This window comes from Hyla sarda, chromosome 2 (genome assembly GCF_029499605.1).
Source record: "Hyla sarda isolate aHylSar1 chromosome 2, aHylSar1.hap1, whole genome shotgun sequence".
NCBI lineage: Eukaryota > Metazoa > Chordata > Amphibia > Anura > Hylidae > Hyla > Hyla sarda.
In genome coordinates, this window is record NC_079190.1 from 246885937 (window position 1) to 246906403 (window position 20467).

Here is a 20467-nt window from a genome sequence, read left to right on the forward strand (position 1 = left end):
AGGGATGAACTCTGCTTCTTTATTTCATAAAAAATTATTTTAGAGAAGAATGTCTTTTGGTGGTCCACCGTCCTGCATTATAGAGTCTTCTGGACTCTTGGATATGCGCTTGTACTTAAACAAAGGTACAAAAAACAAAAATGGCCGGTCAGGGCTATGGAGACGTTGCGGCTACATCTTACGCCCACATGAGCCCTGTGGGTACTTGTGAGATTAGGTCCTTTGTACCCACACGGCGGGGTCCGGGACACAAATTTTGATTTAAATTTCAAATAAAAAAAATCTGACATTTCAATGGTCTCCTCACCCTGCAGCCAACTCCAGGCTGCGTCATTCAGGTAATATATAGAGAGCACCCGCTGTCCTAAATTGTCGTCAGAAATGTTTGTCTTTTTATTAGGGATTGTGAAGCTTTGGTGCGTACTCATGCATCAGCCAACTCCAGACTGTGTCATTCAGGCAATGCATGGTTTAATGATGGCGCTGCTGGGCCTGGGTCTGGGAATTTAAAATTTTCTCATAGGTAGCACCCGCTATCCAAAAGTCTTCTTCATAAATTTCTACAATTGTTGTGTTTTTTGGGGGGATTGTGAAGCCCTGCTGTGTACTCAAGCATCAGCCAACTCCAGGCTGTGTCATTCAGGCAATATATGGTTTACTGATGTTGCTGTGGGGGCTTATTGGATTTGGTCCTTTGTACCCACACTAAGGGGTCCGGGACACTCAAAGTTTGTTTTAAATTTCGAATCAAAAAATTATGGCGCTGCTGGGCCTGGGTCTGGGAATTTCAAATTTTCTCATAGGTAGAACCCGCTATCCAAAATCTTTTTCAAAAATTTCTAAAATTGTGGTGTTTTTTGGGGGGATTGTGAAGCCCTGCTGTGTACTCGTGCATCTGCCAACTCCAGGCTGTGTCATTTAGGCAATATATGGTTTACTGATGCCGTTGCTGGGCCTGGGTCTGGGAAATTCGAATTTTCTCATAGGTAGCACCCGCTATCCAAAATGTTCGGTTTAAATTTCTTAATTCATCTTTTAATCTTAGGGATTGTGAAGGCCTAGTGCCTACTCATGCTACTGGCAACTCCGGGCTGTACCATTCATTCACTATATGGTCTCCTCATGCTGCCAACAACTCCCCGCTGTGTCATTCATTCACTATATGGTGTCCTCATGCTTCAGCCTCATCCAAGCTGTGTCATTCAGCCACTATATGGTCTCCTCATGCTGCCATCACCTCCATGCTGTACCATTCAGCCACTATATGTTCTCTTCATGCTGCCAACACCTCCACGCTGTGTCATTCAGTCACTATATGGTCTCCTGACACTGATGCCACCACCAGGCTCTGTCATTGTGCTGCTGTGTGGCAGTGATTCTAAAAGCGATGCCGGTAATCTGCATGTTATTCTGAATAACAGTATTATCTCACTACCCCAGCACACTCCATATGCGTTTTAGAACACAACAAAGTGTTCTTTACCCTTATAGAGGATGTATGTAGGCTAGGAATAGCGGTTTTTAATATAGGTTCGCTGCAAAAAAATTTGGATCGAAAGAAACTTTTTCGGAAAATTCGGTGAATTGGCCGAATCGAATTTTTGAAAAGATCGCTCATCTCTAGTCACTACCTTCCAATGGGAGTTGTCTTCTGCCGGAGTAGAGAAAACAACTCCTACCTTTCCCAGACACTATTCTCTCCACTCTGTCTATAAATTGTAAGGCATAACCTCTGGCCAGAAGACAGGAATGATAAACTTGACATTCCCCTTTAAAAGCATGATCGGAAGAGCAGAGCCTTCTTGCTCTGATAAACTCTCCCACTGGAGACGCCACTCCGCCAAGATATCGTCCATACTAGATGATGTGGCGGAGAAAAGGGTTTTCACTGCTGTGTATGGATCCCTCCTCCCACAGACCCATATAGAGGTTGGCCAATGAGGGCGAGAATTTGGCCCCCATTGGACAACCCCTGGTCTGCGGGAGGAAGGAGCCATCAGAACAAAAATAATTGCTGGTGAGGAGAAAAAATTTCACATCCAGGATATATTGCTGAATCTTAATTACTGTAAGTTTTCAAATGATACTCCAGAGCCCTTAAAGCCCTATCTTGGGGGATAACACTATACAGCGAGGTGACATAAAAAGTAATCAACACCACGTCAGGGTCCCATTTCAGGTTCTGCAAGGACACCAAAAGTTCTTTGGTGTCCTGTATGTACTCTGGAATTCTGGTAACCAGGGGTTGCAAGAGGCTGTCTAACCACATAGAAAGTTTTTAATTTACTGAACCTATCCCTGACAAGATTGGTCAGAGAGGGGGTGGAAAAAGATTTTTGTGAGTCTTAGGCAGACAGTGGAAGGTGGGACACACTGGTTGGGAAACAAAAATTTTTCTTCCATTTGGGTGGAAAAAATTCCTAATGTGCAACCATCCTTTAGAATATTTTTTAGTTTAGACTGTATTTCAGTGGTAGGATCCCTGGACATTTGTTTATATGTTACATTGTCACTGAGCATTTCCCAAACTTGTTTACGGTAAAGTTGGTGATCCACTGACACGACCACTGACCCTCCTTTATCCGAGGACCTAACTATATCAGAAAAATCCTGAAGCTCCCGTATCACTATTTGGTCGGATGGGGTCATGTTGGATGGTGAAAAACATGCAGCACGAATTTTACTGTCGAACTCAAACAATTCCTTCTCCACAACCTGTTGAAAGAACTCTATGCACGGGGTCCATGAATTGACAGGATAAAAAAATTCATTTAGGATATTAATTATTTCAGAGGTACATAGGATATCCTGGTCTCCCACATTATAATGTTGGAGTTCATTCTGTTTAAGTAGGGTGACCTGATCCTTAAATTACATGTGGAGAGGGACGAAGTCTCTGGCATTTAGATCTGAAGGAAAAATGCTTATTGAAGAGTCCGTCCTAGTAATGTCCGAACAGAAATGTCTCTTGACAGTTAAGGATTGTATAAATCTATTTACGTCCCATAAAGTTCTGTAAACTTCAAATCGTTTTTCTGGTACAAAATGTTATCCCTTAGAATAGATAGTAGGGTAATCTGTGGTTGTGCCAATATTTTAGCCGACATGTTAAGCACCGTATACACATTGTGATCTACTTGTGATGTTGTGGGTATCTTTTCTTCTTCCCCTGTATTGTTTTTCCAGGTATAGACTTGCTGGTTGGCATAGTCCGCCTTGTCTCTTGCGAACTTAGATTTTTCCATGTCAATGATATACTCTTCTAACTAACACTAGCAGCATGTTTGTATTTAAGGTATTAAATTCCTCAGTGACCTCATATTTGCATAGAGAATCTTGTATGGTCTCAACTTTTGTCTGAATCTCCCCTAACAAACGTTCCTCCCGTTTGATAATAATTCTGATCAGTCTAAATGAGCAGTCAGATAGTGCTTCATACCATTAAGTCATGTATTCGTCATCATAGATAAGGGTAAGTTTCTTCAACAAACGTAGACCACGTGGAATCATTTTTTGTTCAAGATAGCTATTTAATCCCTTCACGACGAGCGACGTACATGTACGGCGCCGCAAATTGTCACTTGGCGCGACGACGTACATGTACGTCACGGGGTTCCGGGAGCGCCGCGTCACCGGTAGCGGTGATCGGGCCGGGATGACTGCTGTTATCTAACAGCAGGCATCCCGGCACATCGCCGAGGGGGGTCCTGAGACCTCCCCATGACCGCGATGCGAGCAAATCGCAGGTCAATTCAGACCTGCGATCTGTGCGATTCCGGGTCATACGGGTCACTGGTGACCCGGTGACGAAGAAAATAAGAGGGATCGGGGGTGTCCGAGACACCCTCGATCCCCCTGAAGGGATAGGAGTTTGGTGGCAGGGGTGCCACCCCTCCTATCCCTGCTATTGGTCGGCCAAGCGACCGACCGATAGCAGACCGGGGAGGGGGGGTTAAAATTCGGTTGCCCTGCTTTGCCCACCTATCGGTGTCCGGGCAAAACGGGGGAACCGTTCAGGGAAGGTCGGTGCCGAAGGTCCCTTACCTGGATCCCGGATCCCAGAGCGCGATCCTCCCCCCACGTGCGGCGGCGGCAGCAGCAATACTTCTGGGTCCTGCTAGGTGAGTTGTTGCCTAGCAACATCCGGAGGGCCACAGTTTACAGTGGTCCCTAAACAGTGGCCCTCCAGATTGCAAAACTACAACTCCCAGCATGCCCAGACAGCTGTTTGCTGTGTGGGCATGCTGGGACTTGTAGTTTTGCAATATTTAGAGGGGTTCAGGTTGTAGATCACTAAATGGTCTCAAACTGTAGCCCTCCAGATGTTGCAAAACTACAACTCTCAGCATGCCCAGATAGCAGTTTGCTGTCTGGGCATGCTGCGAGTTGTAGTTTTGCAACATCTGGAGGGCCACAGTTTTGAGACCACTGGACAGTGATTTACAACATGAACCCCTCTAAATCTTGCAAAACTACAACTCCCAGCATTCAGGAACAGCATAAGGCTGTCTTGGCATGCTGGGAGTTGTACTTGCGTGCCTCCAGCCATTGCATAACTACATCTCCCAGCATGCCCTTCCGCAATCAGTACATGCTGGGAGTTGTAGTCTTGCAACAGCTGGAGGCACACTGGTTGGAAAATACTGAGTTAGATCATAGAACCTTACTCAAGGTTTTCCAACCAGTGTGCCTCCAGCTGTTGCAAAACTACAACTCCCAGCATGCATGGTCTGTCAGTGTATGCTGGGAGTTGTAGTTTTGACCCCCCTCCCATGTGAATGTACAGGCTACATTCACACTGGCGGCAGATTACAGTGAGTTCCCCGATACAAATTTGAGCTGCGGCAAATTTTCCGCCGCAGCTCAAACTCCTAGCGGGAGACTCAGTGTAACACTACACTACACTAACATAAAATAAGAGTAAAACACTACATATAAATTCGTACACTGACCCCCCTACCACCCCCCTCCCCAATAAAAATGAAATACGTATTGTATGGCAGTATTTCTAAGATGGAGCCTCCAGCTGTTGCAAAACAAAAACTCCCAGCATTTCTGGACAGCAATTGACTGTCCAAACATGCTGGGAGTTTATCAACAGCTGGAGGCACCCTGTTTGGGAATCACTGGCATAGAATACCCCTATGTCAACCCCTATGCAAGTCCCTAATTCAGGCCTCAAATGCGCATGGTGCTCTCACTTTGGAGCCCTGTCGTATTTCAAGGCAACAGAAAAGGGTCACATATGGGGTATCGCCATACTCGGGAGAAATTGCCTAACAAATTTTGGGGGGCTTTTTCTCCTTTTACCCCTTATGAAAAGGAACAGTTGGGGTCTACACCAGCATGTTAGTGTAAAAAAATAAACATTTTTACACTAACATGCTGGTGTTGCCCTATACTTTTCATTTTCACAAGAGGTAAAAGGGAAAAATGCCCCCCAAAATTTGTAACGCAATTTCTCCCGAGTACGGAGATACCCCATGTGTGGGCGCAAAGTGCTCTGGGGGCGCACAACAAGGCCCAGAAGGGAGAGTGCGCCATGTATATTTGAGGTGATTTGCACAGGGGTGGCTGATTGTTACAGCGGTTCTGACAAACGCAAAAAAAAAAACACACCCACATGTGACCCCATTTTGGAAACTACACCCCTCACGGAATGAAAAAGGGGTTCAGTGAGAATTTACACCCCACAGGTGTCTGATGGATCTTTGGAACAGTGGTCTGTGAAAATGAAAAATTTTGCACAGCCCACTGTTCCAAAGATCTGTCAGACACCAGTGGGGGGTAAATGCTCACTGTTCCCCTCATTACATTCTGTGAGGGGTCTAGTTTCCAAAATGGTATGCCATGTCTTTTTTTTTTGCTGTCCTGGCACCATAGGGGCTTCCTAAATGTGACATGCCCCCCGAGCAAAATTTGCTCTCAAAAAGCCAAATATGACTCCTTCTCTTCTGAGCATTGTAGTTCGACCATAGTGCACTTCAGGTCAACTTATGGGGTACCTCCATACTCAGAAGAGATGGGGTTACAAATTTTGGGGGGGTCTTTTCTGCTATTAACCCTTGCAAAAATGTGAAATTTTGTGGGAAACCCACAATTTAGTGAAAAAAAATGTTTTGTTTTTTTACATATGCAAAAGTCGTGAAACACCTGTGGGGTATTAAGGCTCACTTTATCCCTTGTTACGTTCCTCAAGGGGTCTAGCTTTCAAAATGGTATGCCATGTGTTTTTTTTGTTGCTGTCCTGACACCATAGGGGCTTCCTAAATGCAACATGCCCCCCTAGCAAAATTTGCTCTCAAAAAGCCAAATATGACTCCTTCTCTTCTGAGCATTGTAGTTCGTCCGCAGTGCACTTCAGGTCCACTTATGGGGTACCTCCATACTCAGAAGAGATGGGGTTACAAATTTTGGGGGGTCTTTTCTGCTATTAACCCTTTAAAATGTGAAATTTGGGGGAAAACCAACATTTCAGTGAAATTTTTTTTTTTTTTTTTACATATGCAAAAGTCGTGAAACACCTGTGGGGTATTAAGGCTCACTTTATTCCTTGTTATGTTCCTCAAGGGGTCTAGTTTCCAAAATGGTATGCCATGTGTTTTTTTTTGCTGTTCTGGCACCATAGGGGCTTCCCATGCGACATGCCCCCAAAAACCATTTCAGAAAAACGTACTCTCTAAAATCCCCTTGTCGCTCCTGAGCCCTCTACTGCGCCTGCCGAACACTTTACATAGACATATGAGGTATGTGCTTACTCTAGAGAAATTGGGTTACACATACAAGTATACATTTTCTCCTTTTACCCCTTGTAAAAATTCAAAAATTGGGTCTACAAGAACATGCGAGTGTAAAAAATGAAGATTTTGAATTTTCTCCTTCACTGTGCTGCTTTTCCTGTGAAACACCTAAAGGGTTAAAACATTTACTGAATGTCATTTTGAATACTTTGGGGGGTGCAGTTTTTATAATGGGGTCATTTATGGGGTATTTCTAATATGAAAACCCTTCAAATCCACTTCAAACCTGAACTGGTCCCTGAAAAATTGTGAGTTTAAAAATTTTGTGAAAAATTGGAAAATTGCTGCTGAACTTTGAAGCCCTCTGGTGTCTTCCAAAAGTAAAAACTTGTCAATTTTATGATGCAAACATAAAGTAGACATATTGTAAATGTGAATCCCAAAAAAAAAATATTTAGAATATCCATTTTCCTTACAAGCAGAGAGCTTCAAAGTTAGAAAAATGCAAAATTTTACATTTTTTCATCAAATTTGGGGATTTTTCACGAACAAAGGATGCAAGTTACCACAAAAATTTACCACTATGTTAAAGTAGATTATGTCACGAAAAAACAATCTCAGAATCAGAATGATAAGTAAAAGCATTCCAGAGTTATTAATGTTTAAAGTGACAGTGGTCAGATTTCCAAAAAAGGGCTTCGTCCTAGAGGTGAAAATGGGCTCCGTCCTTAACCTCTTAAGGACTCAGGGTTTTTCCGTTTTTGCACTTTCGTTTTTTCCTCCTTACCTTTTAAAAATCATAACCCTTTCAATTTTCCACCTAAAAATCCATATTATGGCTTACTTTTTGCGTCGCCAATTCTACTTTGCAGTGACATTAGTCATTTTACCCAAAAATGCACAGCGAAACGGAAAAAAAAATTATTGTGCGACAAAATCGAAGAAAAAACGCCATTTTGTAACTTTTGGGGACTTCCGTTTCTACGCAGTGCATATTTCGGTAATTATTATACCTTATCATTATTCTGTAGGTCCCTACGGTTAAAATGATACCCTACTTATATAGGTTTGATTTTGTCGCACTTCTGGAAAAAATCATAACTACATGCAGGAAAATTTATACGTTTAAAAATGTCATCTTCTGACCCCTATAACTTTTTTATTTATCCATGTACAGGGCGGTGTAAGGACTCATTTTTTGCACCGTGATCTGACGTTTTTATCGGTATGATTTTTGTTTTGATCTGACTTTTTGATCACTTTTTATTCATTTTTTAATGGTATAAAAAGTGACCAAAATACGCTTTTTTGGACTTTGGAATTTTTTTGCGCGTACGCCATTGACCGTGCGGTTTAATTAATGATATATTTTTATAGTTCGGACATTTACGCACGCGGCATTACCACATATGTTTATTTTTATTTTTTTTACACTGTTTTATTTTTTTTATGGGAAAAGGGGGGTGATTCAAACTTTTATTAGGGAAGGTTTTTTTTTTACATTTTTTGCAGTGTTATAGGTCCCATAGGGACCTATAACACTGCACACACTGATCTTTTACACAGATCACAGGCGTGTATTAACACGCCTGTGATCAGTGTTATCGGCGCTTGACTGCTCCTGCCTGGATCTCAGACACGGAGCAGTCATTCGCCGATCGGACACCGAGGAGGCAGGTAAGGGCCCTCCCGGTGTCCTGTCAGCTGTTCGGGACGCCGCGGGTCCCGAACAGCCCGACTGAGCAGCCGGGTCACTTTTACTTTCACTTTAGAAGCGGCGGTCAGCTTTGACCGCCGCTTCTAAAGGGTTAATACCGCACATTGCCGCGATCGGCGATGTGTGGTATTAGCCGCGGGTCCCGGCCGTTGATGAGCACCGGGACCGACGCAATATGATGCGGGATCGCGGCGCGATCCCGCTTCATATCGCGGGAGCCGGCGCAGGACGTAAATATACGTCCTGCGTCGTTAAGGGGTTAAAGGGGTATTCCAGGCCAACACTTTTTTTTATATATCAACTGGCTCCGGAAAGTTAAACAGATTTGTATATTACTTCTATTAAAAAATCTTAATCCTTCCAATAGTTATAAGCTTCTGAAGTTGAGTTGTTGTTTCCTGTCTAACTGCTCTCTGATGACTCATGTCCCGGGAGCTGTGCCGTTCCTATGGGGATATTCTTCCATCATGCACCGAAAACTTCAGAAGCTAATAACTATTGAAAGGATTAAGATTTTTTAATAGAAGTAATTTACAAATCTGTTTAACTTTCCGGAGCCAGTTGATATATATAAAAAAAGTTTTTGCCTGGAATACCCCTTTAATTTCGTGGAGTTCCACCAGACTCTCAACTGATCACCCATAACTTTTTCCAATTCCTGCATTAAATTGGTCAAATCCACACTTGGATTATCATCTGTTTGGCTGGAGGATGCGAAAATATTTGCTGCTTTATTTTTCCTCTCAGACGTAATTAATGGTTGAAAACAGGGTAAAGCTGTGTGAGTATTGAGGTCGATCAAGCAATAATAGAACGGAGAGGCTGTGACAAAATAAGATGGGTTCAATACCTCCTGAACGGGGACAATTGAATATGTTCATAGAAAAAGCAAAAATTGTCCGCTCACCCCTCCACACAGCGTGTCTCCTATATCGGATGGGCCGGGTGCTCTGGGTGTAGCTGCTGTAGCTCGATGAGATACAAAGGAAAACTTCTCCCTGAGGTAAAAACTGGCACTCCACTCCACTTCGGTATGATAAAACTTGAAAGCTTTATTGATCCATATTAAAAACATGAGCAAAAATTGGGGGAAGATTAAAATATATAGCAAACGGAAGTGGACTGGAGTGCTGGTTTTTCTCTCAGGGAGAAGTTTTCCTTTGTCGCCCATCCGATATAGAAGACACGCTTAGTGGAGTGGTGAGTGGACAATTTTAGCTTTTTCTATGAACACCACCAATTGAAGCAGCAGAGGCTGCGAAATGGACATAGTCCTGTCATCTATTTTTACCTGCATAATGTGAGTGCCATGGTACTTTCTATCTTACAATATGTTATGACAGGACATATAACTATTATATCCAGTGACTTACAGGGCACATCTTGTAGATGTTCTCTTCTCTTCAATCTTTATCCTTCCCAGATCATTGTAACAATGGATCCTGACTACTGCAGCTTATACTGGAATTACATCTTTGGCCCATCACTTCTGCAGCCATTCCTCTCTCTATAGCAACACAAACCCCCACTTTTACATTGCTATCCTGCTGCTACCCCATGTGCCCCATTACTGCATTGACTGCTGCCTAGTACCCCCAAATACTATACAGCAGGTAAAATAGAGTTTCATACAGATTTGATACTGCAGGTATCAATGTAACTAAATGATTGAACACATCATCAGGTCTGCAGTATACACTGCATATGTGTGGAGCCCACTGGGTGATGATTGGGGTGATGGAATGTAGTTGGTAGGGTGTAGTTTGTGATGCCAGGGCACCGTTAACCTCCACCGTCCGAGGATGTTATAGCTTCTCTTGGGCCCAGCATGGGGTAATGAATACACCGATGCAAGGTTATGGGTAACTATCTTTACTATTGCTGGAAGTAACAGATCTTAAACAGTACAGTCTCTTGTGCAGAGGGATGGGCAGAGTGGGACCCAGGGAGCCTATTACCTTGCTGGGAGTTGTAGTTGCTGATGAATGCAGTTTAAGATGATTAGCAGTGCACGCTGACTTGAAAGACTTAACTTGACTGACTGACTGACTGAAGAGATTTTCCCCAAGTGCTTTGCTTACCGCCAGGCTTTGACATTCATCTGGGTTTTTCCTGAAATTGGCGTGGCTGTGGAATTTTATAGTTTTTTTTCTCCCTAGGCTTCTCCTCTTGGTATCTGCACTCCAATCCTTACTCTGGCTCTGACTAGAACTGAACTCCAACTGAACATAAGGGCTGGGTTTAGGTGGCCCCCATTGGGGCATCAGGGTCACCTGGTCACTCTGCCACAATCCCTTAAAGGTACAGTGCATAAATCAATACATAACATTACACAACAATTTATCACAGTATAACAGATCAGACAATGGAGCAGTGGGCCATCAGACAGACTATAGGGATAGCCGAGGTAATCTTTAGCCCACAGGGCAGCCTTTATTAGGTGTGGAAATGGCCACATCGAGTCTCACTATCTCTTCAAGGGGTCCTGTTGGGATTTACTCTGCTTATTACTAAAAAAAAAATCTGCTCCAAATTACATATACCTATATATCACAAGGCTCAGCTTCTTTCCCTCTATCATATGTTTTCAGATATGGTAGCATAAATCACCTCACAGGTTTGCTTTAACCATTATTCCAAGAAAAGCCACAGATAGACAACCATAAAAGATAGCACAAGACCTTTAATTTTAGCCAATACATACCTCAAAGTATATTTCCTTATTATAATAGAAATCTGTGCAATACAGAAAGATTGGCTCTACTGGTTCTTAATATATATTCTCATAATAGGAAAAGCAAATTGATAATGCAAAACAGAAATGTACTCCTCTGTTCTGTCAGGTATTAAAAGGAGAGCGAGCCGTCTGCATAAATTGTTGAGTATATGAGTAATTTTCCTTTCCTCCCGGGCTCCACTATACACGTTATTTGGATTGAACATTACAGGCATTGGGACAGTTAATTAAATTGAGACGTTCTTTTCTCTAACAATATAAGGCTATAGGCTATGTATTTTGTTATAGAGATGACTGAAAATGTTATGAGTCAGTTTTAAATGAAAAAGAAACAGAATTCATTGAATATCCCATTAAAAATCTACATAGGGAATGCATAGAGAAGCGTATTAAGTGGCAGTAAGCTGTGAGTTGCTTTGTACCACAATATTTGTGTACCACAATAGTTGTAAGAATGAATATGCCTTAGAATTGACATGTACATTTACATTTATAAACAGGTAGGTTTTTTGGGGCATTTACAACATTTGTCTATACTTTACTGGCATATATTGAAAAATGTATCATAATGGTGCCGTTGTATGCCATGGTGTACTCCCGGCAGGTCCATTGTGTTTAAAGAGAACCTGTGGCTAACGCCATATTTTTTCAATTTTAATATCATTAAATAGCTTAGGGTGCCCTGATCACACACTATTTTACAGTTTCTTGATACGCCCTTCTGTTCCCAAGATATGAGGGTTTTAAATTTGTCTGACAAGTGAGGACGGGATCGCTTCTCGGCCTTTTGGCTAAGATCAAGTGTAGTATCTGTTCTTATCAGGTAGACCACTGGTAGGAATGGATGGCTACATGGAGGAGCAGTTGTATCGGGGCTCAATGGCTGCCCCAATGTGACCTGTTTTCTCTGGGTCTCGCCGTGAGGCTAGGAGGGTCTAGTGCCTTGGGAAGTGGTGACCCTGAGGTGCTGAAACTCACTGAGTGTTCTAGCTCACTAGGTGAACGCACTGCACAACACACTCTTCCCTTTTGGCACTCACTTGGTATCCTGGCCTTCTGGCTAGGATCAGGGAAATTTTTTATAGATCCAGCCAGATGACCGGGCAGTATATCTGCACTCATCCCCTTATTTATTTATTTTTGTATGTCAATGTGCCACTTTTACACGTTTGCTTTGTACACAGGATGCGGTAGCCCTTTTGGGTGTCCCTCCTGGCGGTCTAGGGGAGGTGTGTGTGGCCATTTGGTTTCTCACCTCCCTGCAACCCCTGGGCATCTTGGCTTCGGTCAAGATGCCATCAGTATACGGCTCCTTGGCTTGTACCTTGGTTAAAGCCAGGTGCATTTGTGGTCCCTTAGTAGCTTTGGTGAAAAGGGATATTGAACCTGGAACCTCGCAGGTACCCTTTGGTCCGGAGGCGAAGGGTAAGGTTTGTTGGGGGGCCTCTCTCCTGTAGGAGAAGGGCTTGGATAGACCGCATCCTTCGTGCATGTTTTTTTTTTTAGTGTAACACATTTTACACTTTTTCTTGCACTTTGGGTGATTCGAGAGCACGTTCCTCGGCTCTTAGATAAATGACAATTTAGGGAATCAGTCAGATGGGTGTGAACTTCATTTTAATAATGGAAGTGAGTATTAGGGGATTAGTGGGATAACACAGTAAAGTACAAAAGTCTGGCTATACCTCTTCTGTCTAATGCAGTGGAAAATTTATGGAAAATCATGCCACTTCTCCTGGTTCCTTGATCGGGCAGCCAAAATAGTGACCAACTGACTCTACTCTCTGTAGTAAGACTGCTGAGGATGAAAACACTCTTGTTTATATCCAGAGGCCATACATCTGTATATAGGTAGACTTGTTTTCATCTGAGAAATGGATACAATTGTCTTCAGTCTATGCAATGCTTTATAAGCTAAACAGATGGAACTCAATACATTTAGTTAACATTGTTTTATAAAGGACATTATGCAATGTCCTACTACAGGGTCCTGTAACCTTGGTTGGCAGATATATGCTTTGATGTTAATGCGGTTTACTGAAATGAAATCGCTTTATGCTGTTGTCATATGATAATACTGTGTATTTTGTAAACTGTGAGCAAAAAATTACTAAATTACATTGAATTTAGAACATTCTGGTGTGTGGTGAGGTGCTTTCGTAGCCCAGCCTCTCCTTGGAGAGAGGAAGTCTTGTTTAGGCTAGTTTACTAAAGACTAGTTTAGAATAAGGAAAGGTGAATATCACTATATCTTACACCTAGCATTAACCAGCGAGCTTCACCTTAGAGACAAGATCCAGCCAATCCCGATACAGCAGAGAATAATGTGTTGTCTCAGGAGAAAGGGAGGAGCAATCGACTGCTCAGACAAATGCCACACTAAAAATTTCCTGTAAGGCATACTTCTGTCATGCTAAAGCCAGTACAATTTGTGATAACACTATGAAGGAGATTTTTCAAGCTCCGTAGTAGATTTTTTTTTGAATACGGATATTCATGGTGCGGCATAGTATGTTTTTAATATTTTTTAATTTCTGAGGAGGGTGGATGAGTTGTTGCGGGATAGTTGGCGTGCAGCTATTTAGTGCCAGGTAGGCCGGTCGGTGTCACCCGATGCGGTACACCCCCTCCCCGTCACTCTCTAGCAACGCTACTGGTAATAAAGGGTAGATAAAGAATTTCGGCTGTTAACATAAGGGAAAACTTTGATTTACATATGATTTATTTATCAAGGTCGTGCTACTATTTGATAAATAGGTCGCATGTAAGCAAAAGTAAATAAAAAAAATTGTCATATAAAAGCTATACGTTGGAAAAGAATGAGAAATTATAATGTCTTATAATATCTTGATATAACCTTTCAGTTTTAGCATGCGTTTGGCAGTTTTAGGAGAGGTCCTTAACACAGAAAAAAAGTGCAAACCTTTGTAAATGAGGACCAAATACTGACGAAAATACTGTGAATAAATGGACAAAGGGGGAGATTTATCAATACCTGTGCAAAGGAAAAGTTGCCAATAGCAACCAATAAAATTGTTTCTTTCATTTTGCAGAGGCCTTGTTAAAAATGAAAGAAAAAATCTGATTGGTTGCCATGGGCAACTGGGCAACTTTTCCTCCTCACAGGATAAATCTCCCCCAATGTCATTTCAAACAACTTCTCTTCATTTGTTTGGTAAGGTGATTCCTAATATATTAGCAAATCACTTAATTTACCTAAATGATTCTTTTTCTCAGCTTTAAACCAACCGTAAAGTCTTGGCCACTAGATATCTCACTTCTCGGCAACCTGCTGTCCACTGCCTGTTGTTAGGGGAAATCTGCCTCTAAGAAAAGTTAGAAGTCATGGTGGGGGTTAGCTACTGCTATATGTTGGAGAAAAAGTGCGAGCCTGCTAAAAAAAAATTTCCTGCTGTTCCTGAAAGGTAAATAAAGGCTTTCCTTTCTTCTAACATAGCACCTTGCAAATCCATAGACCCAAACATCAGTAACCCATTCTTCCTTCACGTGCTATCTAGTACTGTTCTGGGTAAATCATCAGCCTAGCACAGTGCCAGCATATTCTGTCCTATGCATTTCTACTAGCACTTTGACATGGCATAGTAGAGAAAAGTATTGTTTGTGCTGTGTTTGGCCAGAGAAGTAAGGGAGGAAGTAACTATTTATAAACAACTGACAAACAGCCCAGCTCTGGTCCTACCAAATGGATTAAATGAAAAATTGCTATGCACCTTGAAGGGGAATCTTAGGGACTCCATAACTGAAGTGGTAACAGTGAAATTACCTTGTCACAACTCTGAAAAGTTAATAAAAATCTTTTGACAGGTAAACTATAAGGAATATAAACATACACCTGAAATACCTCTTTAACCTCTTAAGGACCCAGGGCATACCTGTACACCCTGAGTCCGCTCCCGTTCTAGAACGTGGGGCCAAATAATTTTATGGAATTTTAAATATAATAAGAAACAATACAAGTAATATTGATGCTTCTTCGTGGGTCTATGTGAAACTCATTATTGTAATTACATATTTATTGATTTAATTGACGTTATTTAACAAGTTCATTGCATAATATTCATATTGTACCTGCTAATGTTTCAAAAATATGCAATGCCTTAGGTTTCCGACTAGTTTCTTAGCAAACCATGTCTCTTGAAACTGATATTTTGTTTTATAAAGGTTATAAATATTTTAGGCACATTCTGTACAACTACCATCATAAAGAGCGGTATTTTTTAGGTGAGTAATAGATGCTTTGTTATTTTATGACAGTTCCCTATTTTAGCTATTTTTTTTTTTTAAATCTTAGAACACCCCTTTAACACTATTAATACACTCATTACAAATTAAATGGGTTATCCACCATAAGGTGATTTTAGCACGTACCTGGCAGACAGTAATGGACATGCTTAGGAAGGATCTGCGCTTGTCTTGGGGCTAAATGGCTATGTTGTGAGATTACCAGAACACTGTGGCTAGCTTTTTGTGAACTGGGATTTCCTGTTTGACTTTACTTTTTTTGACTACAAATCCCATAATCCTCCTAATTCCATTTTCCTCCCTCCCACACATCAGCCACCCACCCATTGAAACATAAATAAGCTGCATCCATTTAAAAGACCTGTGGTTTTCAAACAGGGTGTCTACAGCTGTTGCTTTAGTTGCAGATTGATCTCTCTCCCACCAAGCGATTGCTCCACCCATTGAAGTAGACAGGCTCCTTGTCATCAGAAGACTAGTTAGTCAGGTCTTGGCCGCATTGCAACCTGGGAAAAATCTGAGACAACATTTTGTATGCTGTTAAAAAAAAATATTGGGGATAAAATCACATAAGAATTGTGAGAAAACCGTCACACACAGGTACAGACACTATATTATGAACTACACTAACTTTACAGCCTCTGTAACATAGTCAAATAAAATAAAAAATCCTCGAATACCCCTTTAAGTGGCTGTAACTGATATTTTCTAAATAATTTACACTAAATTTTTTATGCTATGCTCCCTGTTCCAAACAATAGTTGCTGACAGTTGATGCAGTAGCATAAATGACATGCCCTGCTGTGACAATGCTAGTACCAGGAATCCAGGGCTTGTGCCCAAATTAGTGTCACTTTCAACTATATTTGCTTCTTTATGTATAGTAACAAAGATATGTAAAACAATAATCACCAAGTGGAAAGGATGTAGGCAGGTAGGCCCCCACTACCCAACGTTTTGCACTCAGAATAGCTTCTTCCGGGGCGTGAGGTCACACACAACGTTGGGTGGTGGAGGCATACCTTCCTTCATCCTTTTCACTTGGTAAGTATTGTTTCTATATCTTTATTACTATATTATACCACAGGTTTTAGCTATTTTCTTACCCCTGTTTACACTTGTGAATAACCTTGGCAAACTATGGGGGTTATATACATCCCTAATCTGTGTTAACCTTATCTAAACCCTGTTGGTATTGTAAGCCTCTACCTTTTGTTCTTTTCCACTTCAATTGTTTCTGTATATTTTCTGCTTTTAGGAGCAGTGTTTTTTTTTTTTAAGTTTTTACATTTTATTTCAAATTACAAAATTACAATAATGCATTTCAAAATTCGCTTTACACAATATAAATAAATAGGAGCAGTGTTTTAATGATTTTAACCTCTTAAGGACATAGAACGTTCTCTAACGTCCCCACTACCTGGGCTTTAATGTCCAAGGACGTTAGAGAACGTCCTGTTGTATTTCCGGTCTCTGCCGCTCGCCGGGCAGAGATCGGAACTGGATGCCTGCTGAAATCCTTCAGCAGGCATCCAGGGCAAATGCCGAGAGGGGCCATGTAGGCCCCCCATGTCGGCGATCGCCGCAAATCGCAAGGGAAATCGCCCTTGCGATCTGCGGAGATACCGGGCTGATCGGGTCTCTGGGACCCGACCGCCCGGTAATTTCGCATGATTCCGGCTGTCACAGACAGCCAGGACCATGCTGGAGTATAGGAGCGAGGTGGCAAGCCTGCCCCCTCCTCCTATCCCCTGCGATCTGTCGGTTAACTAACCGACCAATCGCAAGGGGGGCGGGGGGCGGTTTACTTCCTCCCGTCTTGCCCGGCCCCTTGAAGTCCGGAGAGGACGGGAGGAAGACCGGAGGACGCGACGGGGGACGGGGGAGTGCTGGGGACCAGCCCCGGTACTTACCTCGTCCCTGAAGACCCGGATCCCGGCGAGGAAGATGGCGGCGGCGGCGACAGGTGAGTAGATCTTCAGCCGCGGTCGGGCCCTTTACAGCATTGCTGTAATGGGACCCTGTAAACTACAACTCCCAGCATGCCCAGACAGCCCTTGGCATCTGGGCATGCAGGGAGTTGCAGTTTTGCAACATCTGGAGGTCCACAGTTTGGAGACCACTGTGCCCTTCCAGATGTTGCAAAACTACACATCCTCAGCATGCCCTGTCCCAGGCATGCTGGGAGTTGTAGTTCTGTAACATCTGGCCCTTCAGATGTTGCAGAACTACAACTCCCAGCATGCCTGGACAGTTTTGGCATACTGGGAGTTGTAGTTTTGCAACATCTGGAAGGGCACAGATTGGGAACCACTGTATTAGTGGTCTGCAAACTGTAGTCCTCCAGATGTTGCAAAACTACAACTCCCAGGATGCTGGGAGTTGTAGTTCGGCAACATCTGGCTCTAAAGATGTTGCCGAACTACTACTCCCAGCATGCCTGAGAATGCTGTGAGTTGTGGTTTTGCAACAACTGGAGGCACACTGGTTGGGAAACATTGTCTGTTTCCTAACTCAGTGTTTCCCAACCCGTGTGCCTCCAGCTGTTGCAAACCTATAACTACCAGCATGCACTGATAAACTGTGCATGCTGGGAGTTGTAGTTTTGTAACAGCTGGAGGTCCCCCCCCTGTGAATGTACAGGGTACATTCACATGGGCAGGGGCTTACAGTGAGTATCAGGCTGCAAGTTTGCAGCTCAAACTCGCAGCGGGAACTCGCTGTAATCCCCCCGCCCGTGTGACTGTACCCTAAAAACACTACACTACACTACCACAAAATAAAATAAAAAGTAAAAAACACTACATATACACCTACCCCTACACAGCCCCCCTCCCCTCCCAATAAAAATGAAAAACTTCCGGTACGCCACTGTTTCCAAAATGGAGCCTCCAGCTGTTGCAAAACAACAACTCCCAGTATTGCCAGATAGCCGTTGACTGTCCAAGCATGCTGGGAGTTTTGCAACAGCTGGAGGCACCCTGTTTGGGAATCACTGACGTAGAATACCCCTATGTCCACCCCTATGCAAATCCCTAATTCTGGCCTCAAATGCGCATGGCGCACTTACTTTGGAGCCCTGTCGTATTTCAAGGCAACATAATAGGGTACATATGGGGTATCGCCGTACTCGGGAGAAATTGTGTTACAAATTTTGGGGGGCTTTTTCTCCTTTAACCCCTTATGAAAAGGTGAAGTTGGGGTCTACAACAGCATGTTAGTGTAAAAAAAAAAATTTTTTTACACTAACACGCTGGTGTTGCCCTATACTGTTCATTTTGACGAGAGATAAAAGGGAAAAACGCCCCCCAAAATTTGTAATGCAATTTCTCCCGACTACGGAGATACCCCATAAGTGGGCGCAAAGTTCTCTGGGGGCGCACAACAAGGCCCAGAAGGGAGAGTGCACCATGTACATTTGAGGTGATTTGTACAGGGGTGGCTGATTGTTACAGCGGTTTTGACAAACGCAAAAAAAAACAACCCACATGTGACCCCATTTCGGAAACTACACCCCTCACGGAATGTAATGAGGGGTGCAGTGAAAATTTACCTCCCACTGGTGTCTGACAGATCTTTGGAACAGTGGGCTGTGCAAATTAAAAATTTTGTACAGCCCACTGTTCCAAAGTTCTGACAGACACCAGTGGGGGGTAAATGCTCACTGTACCCCTTGTTACGTTCCTCAAGGGGTCTATATATATTTTTTTACATATGCAAAAGTCGTGAAACCCCTGTGGGGTATTAAGGCTCACTTTATTCCTTATTACGTTCCTCAAGGGGTCTAGTTTCCAAAATGGTATGCCATGTGAGTTTTTTTTGCTGTTGTGTCACCATAGGGGCTTCCTAAATGCGACATGCCCCCCGACCAAAATTTGCTCTCCAAAAGCCAAATATGACTCCTTCTCTTCTGAGCATTGTAGTTCGCTCGTAGTGCACTTCAGGTCCACTTATGGGGTACCTTCATACTCAGAAGAGATGGGGTTACAAGTTTTGGGGGGTATTTTCTGCTATTAACCCTTGCAAAAATGTGAAATTTGGGGGGAAACACACATTTTAGTGAAAAAAAATATATATTTTTTTACATATGCAAAAGTCGTGAAACCCCTGTGGGGTATTAAGGTTCACTTTACCCCTTGTTACGTTCCCCAAGGGGTCTAGTTTCCAAAATGGTATGCCATGTGGGGATTTTTTGCTGTTCTGGTACCATAGGGGCTTCCTAAATGCAACATGCCCCCCAAAAACCATTTCAGAAAAACGTACTCTCCAAAATTCCCTTGTCGCTCCTTCGCTTCTGAGCCCTCTACTGCGCCAGCCGAACAATTTACATAGACATATGAGGAATGTTCTTACTCGAGAGAAATTGGGCTACAAATATAAGTATAAATTTTCTCTTTTTACCCCTTGTAAAAATTCAAAAATTGGGTCCACAAGAACATGCGAGTGTAAAAAATGAAGATGGTGAATTTTCTCCTTCACTTTGCTGCTATTCCTGTGAAACACCTAAAGGGTTAAAACGCTTACTGAATGTCATTTTGAATACTTTGGGGGGTGCAGTTTTTATAATGGGGTCATTTGTGGGGTATTTTTTAATATGAAGACCCTTCAAATCCACATCAAAACCTGAACTGGTCCCTGAAAAATAGTGATTTTGGAAATTTTGTGAAAAATTGGAAAATTGCTGCTGAACTTTGAAGCCCTCTGGTGTCTTCCAAAAGTAAAATCACTTCAATTTTATGATTCAAACATAAAGTAGACATATTGTATTTGTGAATAATTTTTTTATTTATTTGGAATATCCATTTTCCTTACAAGCAGAGAGCTTCAAAGTTAGAAAAATGCAAAATTTTCAATTTTTTCAGCAAATTTTGAAATTTTTCACTAAGAAACGATGCAAGTATCGACAAAATTTACCAATAACATAAAGTAGAATATGTCATGAAAAAACATTCTCGGAATCAGAATGATAGGTAAAAGCATTCCAGAGTTATTAATGTTTAAAGTGACAGT

General features: G+C 42.4%; 1 protein-coding gene and 1 pseudogene across 1 annotated transcript in view; one reads left to right on the forward strand and one right to left on the reverse strand.

The window, feature by feature from the left end:
* The window catches only part of DOC2B (double C2 domain beta), a 740104-nt gene that overhangs the window by 34531 nt on the left and 685106 nt on the right, over positions 1 to 20467 (reverse strand). The gene's annotated exons all lie outside the window — the stretch shown is intronic.
* On the forward strand, positions 11966 to 12060 carry LOC130360150 (U2 spliceosomal RNA; annotated as a pseudogene).